Raw genomic sequence first — 16,982 nt, 5'->3', positions numbered from 1 at the left:
GAGAAAGCATGCCAGTAGCTTCTCGAGGGTCGGTGGTTCTTTCTGGGGTTTTCCCGGGTTCTTCCTCCACCATTAATACTGGCCGCCATGTATAGCCTATCGTGTGCTGAAAAATGGCGTTAAACCCTACAACAACAACAACACTCGTTTCAAGCAAATATCCTCTGTGTAGTTGCTGTTATGACACACACAAATAGTAAGTAATACATTTTAATCAATAATGATGATTAATTATTACTCTGTTGTTTTAATTTTTTGAAATCTCTATGTTATCAATAGGGTGCACCGTGTGACCGCTCCGGTGGCCTAGTGGTTAGAACGTCCGCCTCGTATGCGGAAGGTCGTGGGTTCGATCCCCGGCCGAGTCATACCAAAGACTTACAAAAATGGTACTAACAGCATGATGTCCCAGTGTTAGACATAACTATAAACTGTCACACTGCAGACATCGTAGCGACATGACTGAAAAATTGTTAAAGCTATGTTAAAAATCAAACTTACACACACACATCAATACAGTGGTTCATTTTGGTATACACATCAAAATGACAATACTTCAATTGAGGAGACAAATATGTAATTTATCTTTTGAACACTTTCACAAACATTCCCATGTATTTCATCACGTTTACTCGTATTATTTGGGGATTTTGATAACAATATTGGCTCTTAGCACTCTTGTTTTGGTATTGGTCCCAATAATGAGCACACAAAATTCAGATGCAGATTAACACGAGTACACATTTTTGGGATGACTCCCCAAGTTTTCCTGCAAGAGATTGTTGTGAATCGATGCAAGCTGAGAAATGCAAAACAACTGCAAGATGAGCACCCTTATATAAAGAGTCTAAGAGAAGATTCATTACAGGAAGATATCACAACCTTCCAATTACAACAAATCCAGAAAACTGAAGCACCCAAAATATCGGATATAACAAAAAGCACCAAGTCACCGCAGAAAGGAAACTTAGATCCACATGAACATCCATATATGAGGAGGATAAGAGAGGAAGAAGAAAGGAAAGAGAGAGTGGAATCGCTACAGACAGAAAGTACAACTACAAAACAAATGCAGGAAGAAGCATCACAAATAACAAAAACTACTGAAGATGAGCAACGAACAACAAGCCCAGAAGTACGGAAAGCGCTCAGAGAAATGACGAAAATAAAAAGAAAAGGAAAAAGAAGACAACAACAAGAGGAGGAGGAAAAAAGAATGGAAGTCGAAAGCTGGTTTAGCAAAGATGAATACATGTATATTAAAAAATATGAATACATAAAACCCTAATTATATCAACAACAAAAATAATTAAAAAAAATAAAAAAAATTAAAAAATTAAAAATTTAACAAAAAATGCAATTCTTCATAAAACAGTAACATAATAGCAAAACATACAAAATAGCAATCCAAAACATGCAGGGCAGGTGGGCCTCCCTAACTGGTCTGGGAAGATCAAAAAGGAGAGAAAACCCTCAAAAAAAAAAAAAAAAAAAAAAAGAAAGCTTCGTAAAGGTCAGTGAGTTATTTGCTCAGTTGTTGCAGAATGTTACGGCAATATAATTGTAATTATGTGCAGTATGAATATTTACTTACTAGAATTGTTAGTACGTAGAATTACCTTTGTATTGTTTAATTTACATGCGTACTTGAGAAATGAGCTATGATTATGTAGATTGCTAGCTCGTAGTCAGAATTAATATTGTAATTCGCTATCTGGTTAGTTCGTGGTAAACTAATGTATTTATTTATGTGATGTTCTAGATTTTGCAATTGTTGAATTAAATAGTAACTTTGGAAACGGTTGCGGTGTGTAAATTTACGTAATATGGATATTTGAATATTTGTGTACACTTGTGTGAGTGTAATGTACAGAAATGCTTCTGTTTGTTGTGATATTGTTATTGTTCAGAATAATGAGATTAAGAATATATTGATGTGACGCAATTTAGTGATGTCTGTATGATAAGTAGGATACCGCTCTTTATTGCAATGTTGTTTTTATAAGAACGTGTGTGGTTTTCGATGTGCACGAATGCGTGACCGAAGATGTAGATAGCCTCTATCTGATGATTGATTGTTGATTTAGTGTGAGCGAGATGGCTAACGAAACATGCTAACGTCGTTGTGTTTTCACAGGTAGCTTTTGGGGACAGAACTACCGGGTAGTCAAGTCCCGAGTCTCAGAGAGACAGAATAGAACAAGGCAGTAGGCAGAGAACAAGCCTAGTTGCTAGAGAAAGAGAGAGAGAAGGGGGAGGAGAAAAGGAGACAAAAGGGGAAGAGGATAGGAAGAATCGGAGTACGGAGAACGCCGGAAGGAGGAAAGGAATTAGCAGAGTAGAGCACAGATGAGTAGAAACCAAGTACAAGAGAAAGCCATCTCACACTATAATCACGTGGTGAAATAGGTTGTTACATGGTCGAGAGGAAGAAGATTGGTTGAGAAATTAATATCGTTTAAATTGTATTAAATTATTATTCTTTTGAATTTCACCTTTGTGTTCTTAATAATTTAATTGTCGGTATTGCTGACTGTATCTCTCTCTATCACTAATTTCACTTCCTACACAAACGAGCCAGGGTGGGAATTCCATAGTAATTCAAATAAATATTGGGAGCACCCCACCCCAACTCATAACAGAACGTTCGTAGAACGCCACAATGGGCGCTTCGTCCGGGATATGAATTAGGCAAAAATAGTATCTTTACGACCTAAAGTTTTATTTGTTAGGAAGTATTAATGAACAGTGTGAGATAGCTGTGAGATATTTTCCATCCTGTGTATTTTGAATTTTTATGATTTTTTCATCTTGTGTATGTTATATTTTGATATTTGCATGCTTGGTAGATTTTTAATTACTTGCAGTAATTATGAAGCAAATATCGAGCAAATTATCTTACCCGAGCGAAGTTAGTGGTGTTAACAGATAAGTATTTGGTTAGAAACGTGTACCATCTGTCAATTGTTAGTGAGTCGAGACAAAGTATCACTTACTTTTAGTATATCATAAAATGGGTACAGAAAGACAGATGATTAAGGAGTACCGTGCCATAGGCTCGGAAGATCTCGGGGACGAGGGAGATCGCCTGGCAGAGTTTATATAGGAAAGAATTAAAGAATGGAAGGCAGACAAAGCAGCGGACAGAGAGCTGGCCAAGATAGCAGCGGACAGAGAAACACAGAAAGAGCTGGCCAAGATAGCAGCGGACAGAGAAACACAGAAAGAGCTAGAGCTGGCCAGACTGGCTCACACTCTCGAAATGGAGAAGGTAAGGTTAGCGGCTAGGGACACCGATAGGGACGACCCCAGTACGATTCCTGGACGGAGCGTACGACCATTTATTGATCACCGAATGGTACAGATAAGCATGCCGCGGTTCAATGACAAAGAAGAGTCCATTGACGATTTCCTCGTGCAATTTGAGAAACTCGCGAGCGCTCATAAAATTCCCTCTCAGCATTGGGCGATTAACGTCTCAGCCTTTTTGCAAGGTGCAGCTCGGGAAGTTTACCACAACTTAGCTGCAGATGATGCTGACGACTACGACGCGCTCAAGAAGGCCCTAATTTGCCATTATCGGCTGATCGCCGAAACGTACCGTAAACGTTTTCGGGATTCGACGAAAAAGACAACGGAAACCCACTCTCAATTCCACATCCGTGTTCGAGGATTATTTGAGAAGTGGATGAAGATGGCCGACGTCGAACGATCGTACGACGGGCTGCGTGAGGTCATACTCAAGGATCATGTCCTGAGTACTTACCGTCGCGAGTTGACAGTCTTTCTAGCAGAGAGAGAACACCGGACGCTCGAAGAGATCACCAGCATGGCGGAGAGATAGGAGCAGGCGCACGCGAAGAGTGGAGGTTCTGGGGGTGCGGCCCTACTCCGACCCACTGAGTCGCGCCAGGTGGGTGAGGCAGAGCCGGCTGTCCGTAACCGTCAGGGCGACGGGAAGGTCGGAGGGGGAACCGCAGGCAAGGATGCTGCCCATAGACCAGGACAGGCCTCACCCACGAGAACGGGCCTTGCAGGTCGGCGAGGGCCGCCGACGTGTTACAACTGCAAACGCCCGGGGCATTTTGCCAGGGACTGTCCCAAGGGTAGGCAGACCGAGGTGAATGCCGTAGCTAGAAAGGAGTGCGAGCCGGAGGCAAGCTGTAAACCACCAAACCTTGCGTCTGCTACTGTCAACGGAGAAGGTGCATCCATCTTGTATGACACTGGGTGTAGCGTTCCAGCCCTTGTCGACAAGAAATACGTGAAGCCTGAGGATTACACAGGGAAGATAATTGAAGTACAGTACGCGAACAGAGCGCGTGACTCATTGCCAGTGGCTGTCATCGTCCTCGATTCACCGTACGTGAAGGGGAAAATTGAAGCTGAGTGCTTGGCAGGATTATCACATGACGTCATACTGGGATGTCGTTATGTGTTGCCGAAACCGAACCCCGAAACCTGCACACCGATGCCGGTGAGTGCTGTGGAAACCAGGTCCAAGAGTCGACAGACGAAAGCGATGCCGATAGAAGTTACGTCGACACCGGTCAGTAACGTTCTTCCGGCCGAATTGAGGAAGCTGCACCAGGAGGACGCAACTCTGGCGCAGTGGCACAAATACACTGCAGAAGGAACGGAGAAAGAAACTCCGAATGGCGCGCTGAAGTTTGCGCACAAGAAGGGGATCTTGTATCGCCACGCCAGGAAAGGCAGCGAACACTTTAAGCAAGTCGTGTCGAAAGAGAAGCGAGACGAAGTGTTAAAACTCGCGCACGAAAGTATCATAGGAGGACACATGGGAATTGCCAAGACGCTTGACCGTCTTATGAAAGAATTCTACTGGCCAGGGTTCCAGTGAGATGTCAAGCGGTTCTGTCTCAACTGTGTCAGAGAATGGCACCGAAAACGGATCATCGACCCGTCCCCTTGGGGAGTACTTCCCTTACCAATGAACCATTTCGATGAGTCGCGATGGACTTAATCGGACAGGTAAAACCCGCGTCGTCGCACGGGAATCGGTATATGTCGCGTACGGCAGTCGGAAATCGTCTGCTGCCGAGAAGAACTACTCCGTATCGGAGAGGGAATGCCTCGGAATCGTGTTCGGAATATCACGGTTCGAGCCGTACTTGTACGGGCGCAAGTTCATATTGAAAACTGATTACCAACCTCTCGCCTATCTCGCGCAGGCGAAATTGTCGAATGGACGCTTGATGCGATGGTCGCTGTTCTTACAGCAGTATCAGATGCAGATTAGATACGTGAAAGGAACCGAGAACGTAGGAGCTGATTTCATGAGTAGGAGCGCTGAAATGTCATAGATCGCTCTGTAGCTAACCGTATATTGTGTGTATATTCGTGTCCGTAGTCAGCGTGTAGTGTCGCTATAATTTTGTTATTTTATTACGCTTAGTAACGCGCATTTGCATTTGAAGTAATTTGTTGAATAAAATCCCGATTTTATTCTCAGTCGTGGGGGTTGTCACGTTTGCCTGCCGCGATTACGTAAGGCAGGAACAAAGGAATGGGTTAGCGCTATGTGTATGTAGACCCTACGTCTATCGTAGCGATTCGTGTTTGTACAAGAGCCCTCTTCGTTAGGTGTCAAAACTAACATGTAGACGTTGGAAGCTTTGTTCTAAGAACAAAGGACCCTCGATGCTATTGTAAATCTCCCCGCTTTGACAGATGGCCTGAGGCTCTTCTGTTAAGTGGACCGACTGGGGTAGAATTGATATCCAATCAGAACTGAGGAAGGGTGGGGCCATCAATTCGAACCAGAATTTGACAGTCATTTGGGCTGGGAACAAATTAGTCATTGTGAAGCATCGTGCTGAGAAATTGTAGCAATATCTCCGAGGAAGACACTCGTGAATTGGCGAGAAAAGAAACCTTGGTACATTCAAGGACAGAAAGCTTCGTAAAGGTCAGTAAGTCATTTGCTCGATTGTTGCGGAATGTTACGGCATTGTAGTTGTAATTATGTGCAGTATGTATATTTACTTACTAGAATTGTTAGTACGTAGAATTACCTTTGTATTGTTTAATTTACATGCATACTTGAGAAATGAGCTATGATTATGTAGATTGCTAGCTCGTAGTCAGAATTAATATTGTAATTCGCTATCTGGTTAGTTCGTGGTAAACTAATGTATTTATTTATGTGATGTTCTAGATTTTGCAATTGTTGAATTAAATTGTAACTTTGGAAACGGTTGCAGTGTGTAAATTTACGTAATATGGATATTTGAATATTTGTGTACACTTGTGTGAGTGTAATGTACAGAAATGCTTCTGTTTGTTGTGATATTGTTCAGAATAATGAGATTAAGAATATATTGATGTGACGCAATTTAGTGATGTCTGTATGATAAGTAGGATACCGCTCTTTATTGCAATGTTGTTTTTATAAGAACGTGTGTGGTTTTCGATGTGCACGAATGCGTGACCGAAGATGTAGATAGCCTCTATCTGATGATTGATTATTGATTTAGTGTGAGCGAGATGGCTAACGAAACATGCTAACGTCGTTGTGTTTTCACAGGTAGCTTTTGGGGACAGAACTACCGGGTAGTCAAGTCCCGAGTCTCAGAGAGACAGGATAGAACAAGGCAGTATTTTGAATTTCACCTTTGTGTTCTTGATAATTTAATTGTCGGTATTGCTGACTGGGTGCTCGGAACTTTACCTCTCTCTATCACTAATTTCACTTCCTACAAAACCGAGCCAGGGTGGGAATTCCATAGTAATTAAAATAAATATTGGGGACACCCCACCCCAATTCATAACAGAACGTTCGTAGAACGCCACATGCTTCTACTGATGAATTTTAACTGACTGAACTACACTAGAGTCTGTATCACAATTAAGATATATAACTGTGTAAGATGAACTGTATGAAGCCTATCACATCTAAAATTACTTTCTTTCATGACCGATGTTTCAGATTGGTTCTATGCATTCCGGAAACCACTCTACGGTTGCACAGTCCTATGATCACTTAGGGATATATCAGACATCATGCAAACCACTGCAGATGATGCAATTTTTGCCAGATTACGCAATTCGATCGTGAAGTTCATATCCTGTGAAGGATACATCTTGAAATAAATGAATGATGAAGCTCTTGCGAATCAATAACAGACCAGAAGAGCTTACCGGATTGTCTGTTGTCCAATGTCCGTCCGTTTGCACAATTTTTTTTATTGCTACTCCTCCTAAACTAATTAGAGAATTTGCAATAAAAACTTTACACATATCCATCTCATGGTCTAGATGGTCTCCGAAGCGAAAAGGGTGCTGCTCAGACATTCAATATAGTGACCATCTTGAAAGTCTTCTTATCGCTACTCATTCTACATGGATGGTCATCTCAACATGAACTTTTCACCAAAACATTTCTTATGATGTATAGCTAATCATAAGTGAAAATGATGCCAAACTGATATCCAGTATGTCGGCCATGGCAGTCATCTTAAAAATCTTGTTATTGCATCTCAAGAAAAACTGATGTGGAGTTTTCACCAGATTACTTAATTTTGCTTCTTCTCCTTAGTGGATTGACATATCAAAATGAGATTGTCACTAAGTGACTTCTTGTGATGTCCATTTGGTCTTAAATTAAAATTATGCGGATATGTTCTCTAATATGGAGAACACGGCAGCCATCTTAAGTATCTTGTTTTTGCATTTCTACTTGAACGGAAAGTTATACTGACGTTGAGTTTGCTTCAGAAGAATCTGGTTAATTTTCCTCCTTAATGGATGGTAAACGGAGCCAAACTGATATCCAATATGTGCACCACAGCATCTAGTTTGAATATCTTGTAATCGCTGATGAAAATCAGAAACGTTTTCACCACTGGTCAGTTACAAGGAAGAAATAGCTTTATCTTGCATTCCTGGAACCTCCTTTCGACTAGTAGAACGTCGTTCCGTTTTTAAGGACTTTCATTTTCTTTTTTTGTGACTGAAGTGTGGACACGTCCATGAAGTGGATAGAGAAATATCAAAGGAATACATGAACACCTCCATAAATAGTAAAATATTAATTGCACAAATGGGCATGAAATAAATGGAATGCACATGTTTCGAAACAATGAAAATTAGTATCACATAATGACACACCTTCTCTACTCCGTAGAAATGCAGTTAGTTTTAAATGCAACCTTGTAACGAATATACACACATGACAAACCACTATATAAACTAGATTCACTGAGAATGCATCGTGAAGGGAAGGAGAGTGTGAATGCAACACCTATCCTTGTGTGCTTAATGCAATCATTAATATGAGCTCTGTGTATTAATGTCCAGTTCAATGTAACCTCCCCCTCTCGAAATGGGCATTGTTGTGCACGTGCGGCTTTGGCATCGGTGGACATTTTTTTTTGTTGTGGAGAATATTTGTATATAGTACGATACGCTTGCTTCTAATATTAGGGCTAATTCTGTGAAGACAAGTACAATGATGGAATTTTCTTTCGTTTTCATTACATCATATGAGAGAGAGTTATTAATGGCCACCTAATGTAATTTCAATACATATTATACGTATTTCATCAACAATGAGTTTAAATACTCGCTTGATGCTCTGGGAATTGATAAAGCAAATAATTTTTGGATGTTTTGTTTTCAATTTTTGCAATATATAGTATAATTACTCATTTGAATGTTTATTCAGCACTTTTAGTCACAAAGACGTAAAATGAATCAACAATGTAGAAACGTAAGTTAATATTTATTTGATCGAAAACAAGAACATACATAATTTGTACACTGTTCTCCATAGCGCATAGATTCTCATGTGAAGTGCACATGATAATATAACGTGTGGTACAGATAATGTATTAACTAATTTTCAATAAGGTATTCACCTATATAGAAAGCTAAAACAAATACAGATGCGCACAAACTGTATATTTATTTTATATCTGGTGCTCCGATAAGTGTTGTGAACAACCAAATAAAACACTATACAGTTTAATTCATGTCATTTTATTTGTATAACGACTAATATCTTACGATATCTACGATTGTTCTCCGTGCAAACGAAGCTAAAATGTTTTTATTCGATATATTTTTCCATTCGTTTTCTTTCTTATCTTTTCCATAATTACCGAACAAGTCATCAGTCATCATTTTACTAATTGTTTCAAATGTCACTGGACGCTGGTTATCTCAAAATGTATTAAATTATATGTAAGATTCAAACCCATTCGTCTTCAATATATAGACTTTTTATATGCATTTCTTTTATAGATTTAATCGAATCCGAACACAAATTCTTATTGCAATAGCGGAAAATGAGATGGGGATGGTTTTTTGTACCGTTTCATCTTCTACATATTGTGTTTGTAATTGTGACTAATGATTTTAAATTATTATTTTTTCTGGTGCTAAATTATAATCTGCAAAATAGTATATACACGTGCTTTTAATTCCAAATCTACTTCCATGATGCCACTACGATTTTTCTCATCCTCCGAAACATTAGATAAGAAGTCTCGTGTTATTAGTTAGCCTATCTAAATATTTTCACACCACCCGGCATATATTATATTGGCATCAAGCAGGAATAAATGACCTTGGTATTCACTAATTTAATCATCCTTCATTTTTGTTCTGTCGTTGTTAGCATATTACGCGTAATTTAAACTAATCAAACTCTTCTTTGCAAATATGTAAATACTTATGGCATTGTAGCGCGTGTCTTTCTTCTGATTATTTGTCTTAGATATTTGCGTACATTTAAATTTCTTGCAAATACCCGCAAACTGTTTGTGCACACATTGCACCTTTTCATTCCGTATGCCCGTAATCTTTATCTAGTTATTACTGGTAAAATCCGCCATACGTACCATGGTATACCGCAATTATATTCGAGTCAACACTATAATGTTCTGCAGCAGAGACCTGACAAACGATTCCGTCTCCTAATAGCTGAACACATTTCTTGCTCTGATGTATAGCAAAATAACATCATTTTACATCCATTATAGTATCTGTCAATAAAGTATCTTCAGATAAAGGAGATAACACACAGCTCCAAGGACAATTGCACCCACTTTTTAATGGCCCGTACCTTGTAGCAGATGCATTTGTCATCTGTATATGTTATTTCTTGTATAAGTTGCAATCTAGACACCGTAACAATAGTAGGATGATTAAGATTACACAATAACTGATACTGTGAAAGAAATTGTGCTGTCATTTGAAAGGTTGCTGATATCATTATGAAGTGTTAACAATGAAGACTCGAATCTACTAGCTACATTTTGGATAGTATAGGCACTGAAAGTTTGAATGAGATGCAAGCACCCGGGTATGATATTTACCTTAGAGTGCCAGTAAGCCCAAAAAACACTTACGCAACAAATGAGAAACTAGTTACTGGACTACAAAGGGATAAGGGTTGTTTTCACGTTAACATACTCAAGTAAGTATTTTAAAAATGACATCGTTTTCTTTTCTTTTAAATCCGAATATTTTCAAACATTGGATTTTAACCGAATATGTTTCAAAACATGCTATCAAACCAGCACGTTGACATATGGGACAGACATAAAAAAAATGCGATTAGAAGATCATGTATATAGTCATGCTTATAGTATTTAAAATTAATTTGTGTCAGATACAACTATTTTGTAAAAAAAACTAATACAAACTTTAATTGTCTTAAAACAAATACTGTTGCTGCCACTACATTCGCAACAAGATTACTGACGGAAACTACTGATGTGCCGGTACAGTTAAAATGTACCATGTGAGGTACCAACGGAAATAAGACCCGCGGTATATTCATTATGTGTAAAGCCTTAATTCTGTGATTTCAATTTATAAACTCTGCTCCCTATTCTGAGCTCACTACGTATCTAATGGGTAAATCTGGCTGACTTCTCAACGACAAAATATATATCAAAGTGTTATTCTTATTGTTTTTATAGCTCTACATCATTCAAAAATAATGCAGCTCTTTCCCTTTCCATTCCTCAGATCTACGTTACCGGTACTTTCTAGGTATAATTTGTGTACACTTTTCATCATAAATCTTTTTCTATGTAATTGAAGACGAAGTAGTGGAACCCTCTTTCAGATTCCGGTCGTTTTAAATAAAATACTGAAGCCACGTATTATAGCTATGAATTTTCTAATGAAACAATCTGTATAAAATTTAATGTTCTTATGACAGCATTCCCTCTACAGTGGCAAGTAATTTCGTTTTGTTTGTATTTTCTGAGATTTATCAGATCCCCCATTATGATACTAGTTCGATTTCGTCATGTCTGCATAATTTGTACTCTTATGTAGTGGGTGTTTATACGTTACATCTGGACTTTATGCATATTTTCAGTGCATATAAAGCATGCATTTCCTTTTGAATATATCATTTCACCGACACAATCGTTTGTCATTGCTTCCACTAATGAATGGAGTCGGGACATTTTTGGTTGTTTTCATCTTCTTGGCTACTGTTTATACCTTAAAAGTCCATCTTGCATGTCACATAGTGAGAACACCTGATCTGAACGCATCCTATTATTATTATCTGTCTTTAAGCCTTTCCGTTTAGAATCATACGCGTAGTCTAAAATGATTTATTTGATTTTAAATATTATTTCCATTAAATCAGGAAGATGACTGTTTCAAAATGGAGATTATATTTTGAAATCTGAACACCCTATATTGGTTTTGGAGTTTCAGTTGACAGATGACCGAATAAGTAAGATCAATTTGTCTTGTAATTTGATTTAATTGTGGTCGTTATCTATTGTGAAATGGAAACTTTTATTACATTATTCTATAAGGTTAGTCAATACAACTTCTGTTTTTTTCTAGCAGATTTGGAGAACGATATTTACACATTCTTTCCTCCAGCCTTATTTTAAACCATCCTAATATAGATTAAATTTTATTAGAACGAACGGGAACGTATTTGATATATCTTTCTCCTTTACCTTTATGTTATTATAAAATGTTATGCCTTCAGCAAACTGGATCTGTTCTGGTTTGTGATCCTTCAAACACGTATATGTTACGGTAAATCCATATTCTGATAAGACTTTTGACACCTTAACATATCTGTTTTCTCCCCTTTTCCTTCAGTTTCTCTTTAATATAAAATTATGTCTAAGATATATAATTTTAACTGATTATCTACGCGCTTAACGCGGAAATTTCAAGTGGAAATATTCTTAACTTGCTTGTGTAAAGTGTCAGTAGACTGGTCAATTTAACAGTCATTGTATTCAGTGCATAAATACATTCCAACCCTGGATTAATAATATTTAGAATTACTGAATCGTAATATGAAACCATTAAAATATCTTTATCATTCATCTGCTTTTAAATTTTCTGGCATTTGAAATATTGAATTTCTGTCTTTCAAGTTCATATTTCAGAACATATAAATAAAAAAAAACATTAGCCATTTGTTTGTATTTCGTTTTGCAAAATCGCATCTGTCCACTCTTGTCTATTACTCCCCGAGGACGACCAACTCAATCAATTTTGGTGCACCTGGTCAAGCATATTCCTTATGAGAGGAGGTGTTTTATGTTATATATATATATATATATATATATATATATATATATATATATATATATATATATATATACTGTTTGTAATTTTTCTTCGTTCCTCTAATGATGTAGAGATTATCTATAGATGGAGTTTGGTTTACGTACATAGCGATGTTAAGAACGTAAAAATTACGTAGGATTTATAAATAGATACGTACATATGCGTTTACAGTTACTAATTATAAAATTAGTAGTAATTATGTTGACAAGATTCGAACGTATTCCCATTTGACAGGTCGGTTAGGTGGTATCTTAGATGAATTAAGTTAATTTCCATTTGATGGGTTAGCTTGCATGAATATGTAGTTTGAAATATTCGGTTCTAGTAGTCAGATCGTAACACAGTCTTGAAGGTGTATACAAGGAGTGAAGCGAGCAATCAGATTCATTCCTATTTTGGATATATTGTCATTTCCTGTGTTATTGTTTTAGCATCAAGCCTGCATACATATGTTATGTTGCATTTATATATTATTTGAAATAAAAACATTTGTTTCGATTATTCGGTGGATACAGAGAGTGCTCATTGGACTATAATGTTACTCAGGAACTATTGTGAATCATTCAAAGGAGTTCTGGAGAACGTCACGATTCTTGGCTGACTAGTACATTTCCAGGTTTGAAATTTTTAGTTTGTAACCACAGAGTTGTAACAAAAGTATTCTTAGAATTATACACATGTGTTCATAGTAGGAATTTACTTCGTTGTTGTTATACCATTACCTGACTATACGTGATATTATTTTAACGAGTACAAAATAAAAAGAACAAAGAGCATTTGAAATTTAATTTGGTTTAAAAGATAACATCAATGTCATAATTAATTTTACTAAGATCACTACAAGAATGCTCACTTTTCGGTCTGTGCTTATGACCCAGGGTTTGTATTTCTGATCTTATGAATTTTACATAGTGTGCCTGCGTGCTGATCTCAAAATTGTACAATGGTGTTTGGCATAGGTGCGTGGGGTTTATGTTATGAGTTTTTCAGTTCTATAATGGTTGTACTGGTCACAATGCTTTAGGCATGCGCAAAGAATTGTTTCTATCATGTCTATCGGACTGTTGGCGCTATAAAGAAAAATAAGTTTTGGGTGTTTTGCCTTTGTGGTTGTGTCCATTCATCTCGAAGAAATAATTAGTTATATCCCGAAAGTTTGTATTTTGCTTTTTGAAAGTTGTACTGTATCGCTAGGCCTGCATGTGGGAGAGTTTTTTTTGGAGCTATTTCGCTTGCACTAGAGCGCTGAATGTGTTTTTCCATTGTGTATGATTAATTGACCAGAGGTTGTTTCTAAAGATATCGTTAAAATACTGTAGATGTAAAGCAAGATACGAGTTCTAAATAATTAACATCAGTCATGTATCAGATTTCTTTTTATTGTTAACTTAGTACTGCACCGACAGTTCACATTGCGAGTAGCGTTCCTGACTCGGACAACTTTGAGGTTAGTGTGGGTATGTATGTATACGTATATATCGTTATGTATATTTAATTTACTTTTTAGTTAGTTTTCTATTATTTCTTTTATTTATTTCCTTACATGTTATTGTAATGTAACATTGTATGTTGGACTTTACCTTGTCCCAAATTGAATTCATTTCTGCTTGACCTGATTGACTTATTTTTTATTTTGTTCTGTGTAAGTAACTAATACATAGATACATTATTTTCTTCTGTGTATGGGCATACTATCAGGATCATTATTAATTGAAGAAGCAAATATGTTTATTTGGGTCTTGGTTTTGGAATTTTCTCAGTGTAATCCAGGTTATGGTTTCTATATTGGAAACATTAGGATCATTCTAAAAGGTTATATTCCATTAGGTAATGTTTTATTTTAGAAAATTGTAATTGTGACCTGAGGTCAAATAGAGAATTATATAATATTATAGCCGAGAGGATCGTTTAATTCGTGCTTTAAGTTTTAGCACAATCAAATTCTATTATATGTTGTGACCAGTAATTTTGGGCTGATTGTTTTCTTCTTTAAATGATTGAATTCAAGTGATAATTTTCTCTGCAATACAAATGTGCTCTGAAATAATTATTGGACAGAGACATTCACTGGAATTTAGAGCGAATTCAAACCTGGAATTATATTACTGTGATTTACAAAAGACTGTTGACATATCAACGCTTTGAAAGCACCCACAGACACATCATCGTCTTCAATTTGGGCATTTATTCTGGGCTTTACTGAATTTTATTCTGACCATTAAATTACTAGGAATTGTCTGTAATTCTTGAATTATATGGGGGATTTAATTTGCAACACCGTACATCTTTTTTCTCCTTTTCACTTTGTATTCTAGGGAAATAAATTATTTTGTTAAATTTTGAAAAGCTTGTAGTCTTTCACTCTTTTCTGTTTCTTACTTTAAGAGCATAGACTCGTAGCAATATGTATCCTTTAATATATGCATATGTGTGTGTTAGTGTGTGCATGTATATATACCCCCCTCCATTATATTGAGCAGTCGCAGTATAATGAATTTACTATAAATTGCATTCGGATGCTCTGGCCATTACGTCGTTATCTTATTTGTTATCATGCCGCATTCATTATGTCAATGGGTGTTATGACACCCGTTTAATATTGGAAATTGTTTTATGGGGATGAAGATCTAAATGACACAGTAGCCATGTGATTGAGTCATATATTTAAAGTAGATTATGAATATTAATGAAATACCTAAAGTATATACCTAGACATCGTAATTACTCCTGTTGATGTCAGACGCTTACTTAAAAACGTCACGATATGACATAGCGATGTATAAAATGATGAAACTGATCAATGTATTGAAAAGTACGCCACAACGTGAGGTCCACTTGTTTTGTTAATTTTCATCTAAGTTTTGTGTGTATGCCATTATGGAGGAAGCTAATATACGTTAAGATACGACCATTGTTAGCAATCATGCTAGAGTTTAAGATTAACACTATTTTACATCACATGAATTTCCACTGCCTTAATTATAACAATTATCAATAACAAAAAAAAAACAAAAACAAAAAAAAAAAACCCAACAAAAAACGAATATGTCCATGCACCAGCATTCTGAATACCTTCTATTTTATAGAGAGCATTTATTATTGTTTATATCGTCATGTGTTGAGAGAAAATATAATATAAACTCGTTTAGTCTATGATTAAAGTATCATGTTTTCTATTTATTACATTCAAGGATTCGTTATATTCAAATATTGATGATACAAATGTCTTCCTCCAACAATCAGATAATCATAGGAAATATTTAAACATCGCATCCCCTTTACAACGACCACCAGAACCCTCCAGCCACCATGCACCATCCATTACATCGGATGATTGAAGCGTACGCTTTAAGAAAGACTGCGAATGATATAAAATAATTCTCACGCAAACCTCATGCAAGTATACATTTATCAGCAACAATGTTTTGTCACAGCGGCCATCAGACAAACATAGATCTGCCAATAAAATAAAACAGTTTAAAGATCATTGCACGAAATAAAAACAAACGATTCCCACTGTGTGATTTTGTAGATGAATTGTGGTCTACCAGCAAACCACAGCTCTTTAATAACCATAAATGCGCTAAAAATGAGGTAGAATGTGATTTAAGAAGAAGATAAAAACGAGTTATATCACGGTTGACTCTGAGTTCCATAAAAGTGCCATTTCTTCCACTTATGCTGATTAGTACATGAAAACTGTTCCAACGCATCAAAATGTGTGAAAATTGCAAGACATATTACTTCATATAAAATAATAGAAATATATTCATTGAATCTTAACCCCAGAAATTGTTAATACAAGTTATGTATAGCTTAAAGATGGGACCTGTAGTACTAACATACTAAATCATCGTCCTTAAGTGCCAAGGATAATAGTGATCAAAATATATTCAGTTTGTAATAAAAGGATAATGATATATTCAAAACATTTATTATTATTATAATAATCGTTTCGCGAGATGCTGCATAGATTAAATGTCTCTCGTAGACCCCGAATACTGATATGTAATCTGTATTTGATTTCATATGCGTGTTTCTCAGTGTGTGTATTTTGCTTGTGTTTGCGTGTGCATGTGTGTGCGAAGAGAAAGTTGGTGGCAAAAATATAAAGACAGAGGAATATAAGTAAGTTCATATTTTCATTTTGTGAAGATTAAATGAGGCATAGAGAACGTCGCAGGAAAACAAATTTAAAAAGTGAATATTTTATCTTTTCCTCTAGTGTGTGTGTATGTTTAATCATAATGCAAAATATCATCCTGATGTTGGAATTTAAAAATAAGTCTCTCCTCCTAATGTAGGTAATGTACACACAGGTTAGTAATGAAAACCTCTCGAACTTGATGTGTACGCATGTCACTTGATAGGACCTCTCAGTGTATATGGGTTCC

The sequence above is a fragment of the Sinohyriopsis cumingii genome, chromosome 14 (genome assembly GCF_028554795.1).
Source record: "Sinohyriopsis cumingii isolate HCF-2022 chromosome 14, ASM2855479v2, whole genome shotgun sequence".
Taxonomy (NCBI): domain Eukaryota; kingdom Metazoa; phylum Mollusca; class Bivalvia; order Unionida; family Unionidae; genus Sinohyriopsis; species Sinohyriopsis cumingii.
This window is presented reverse-complemented; position numbering follows the sequence as displayed.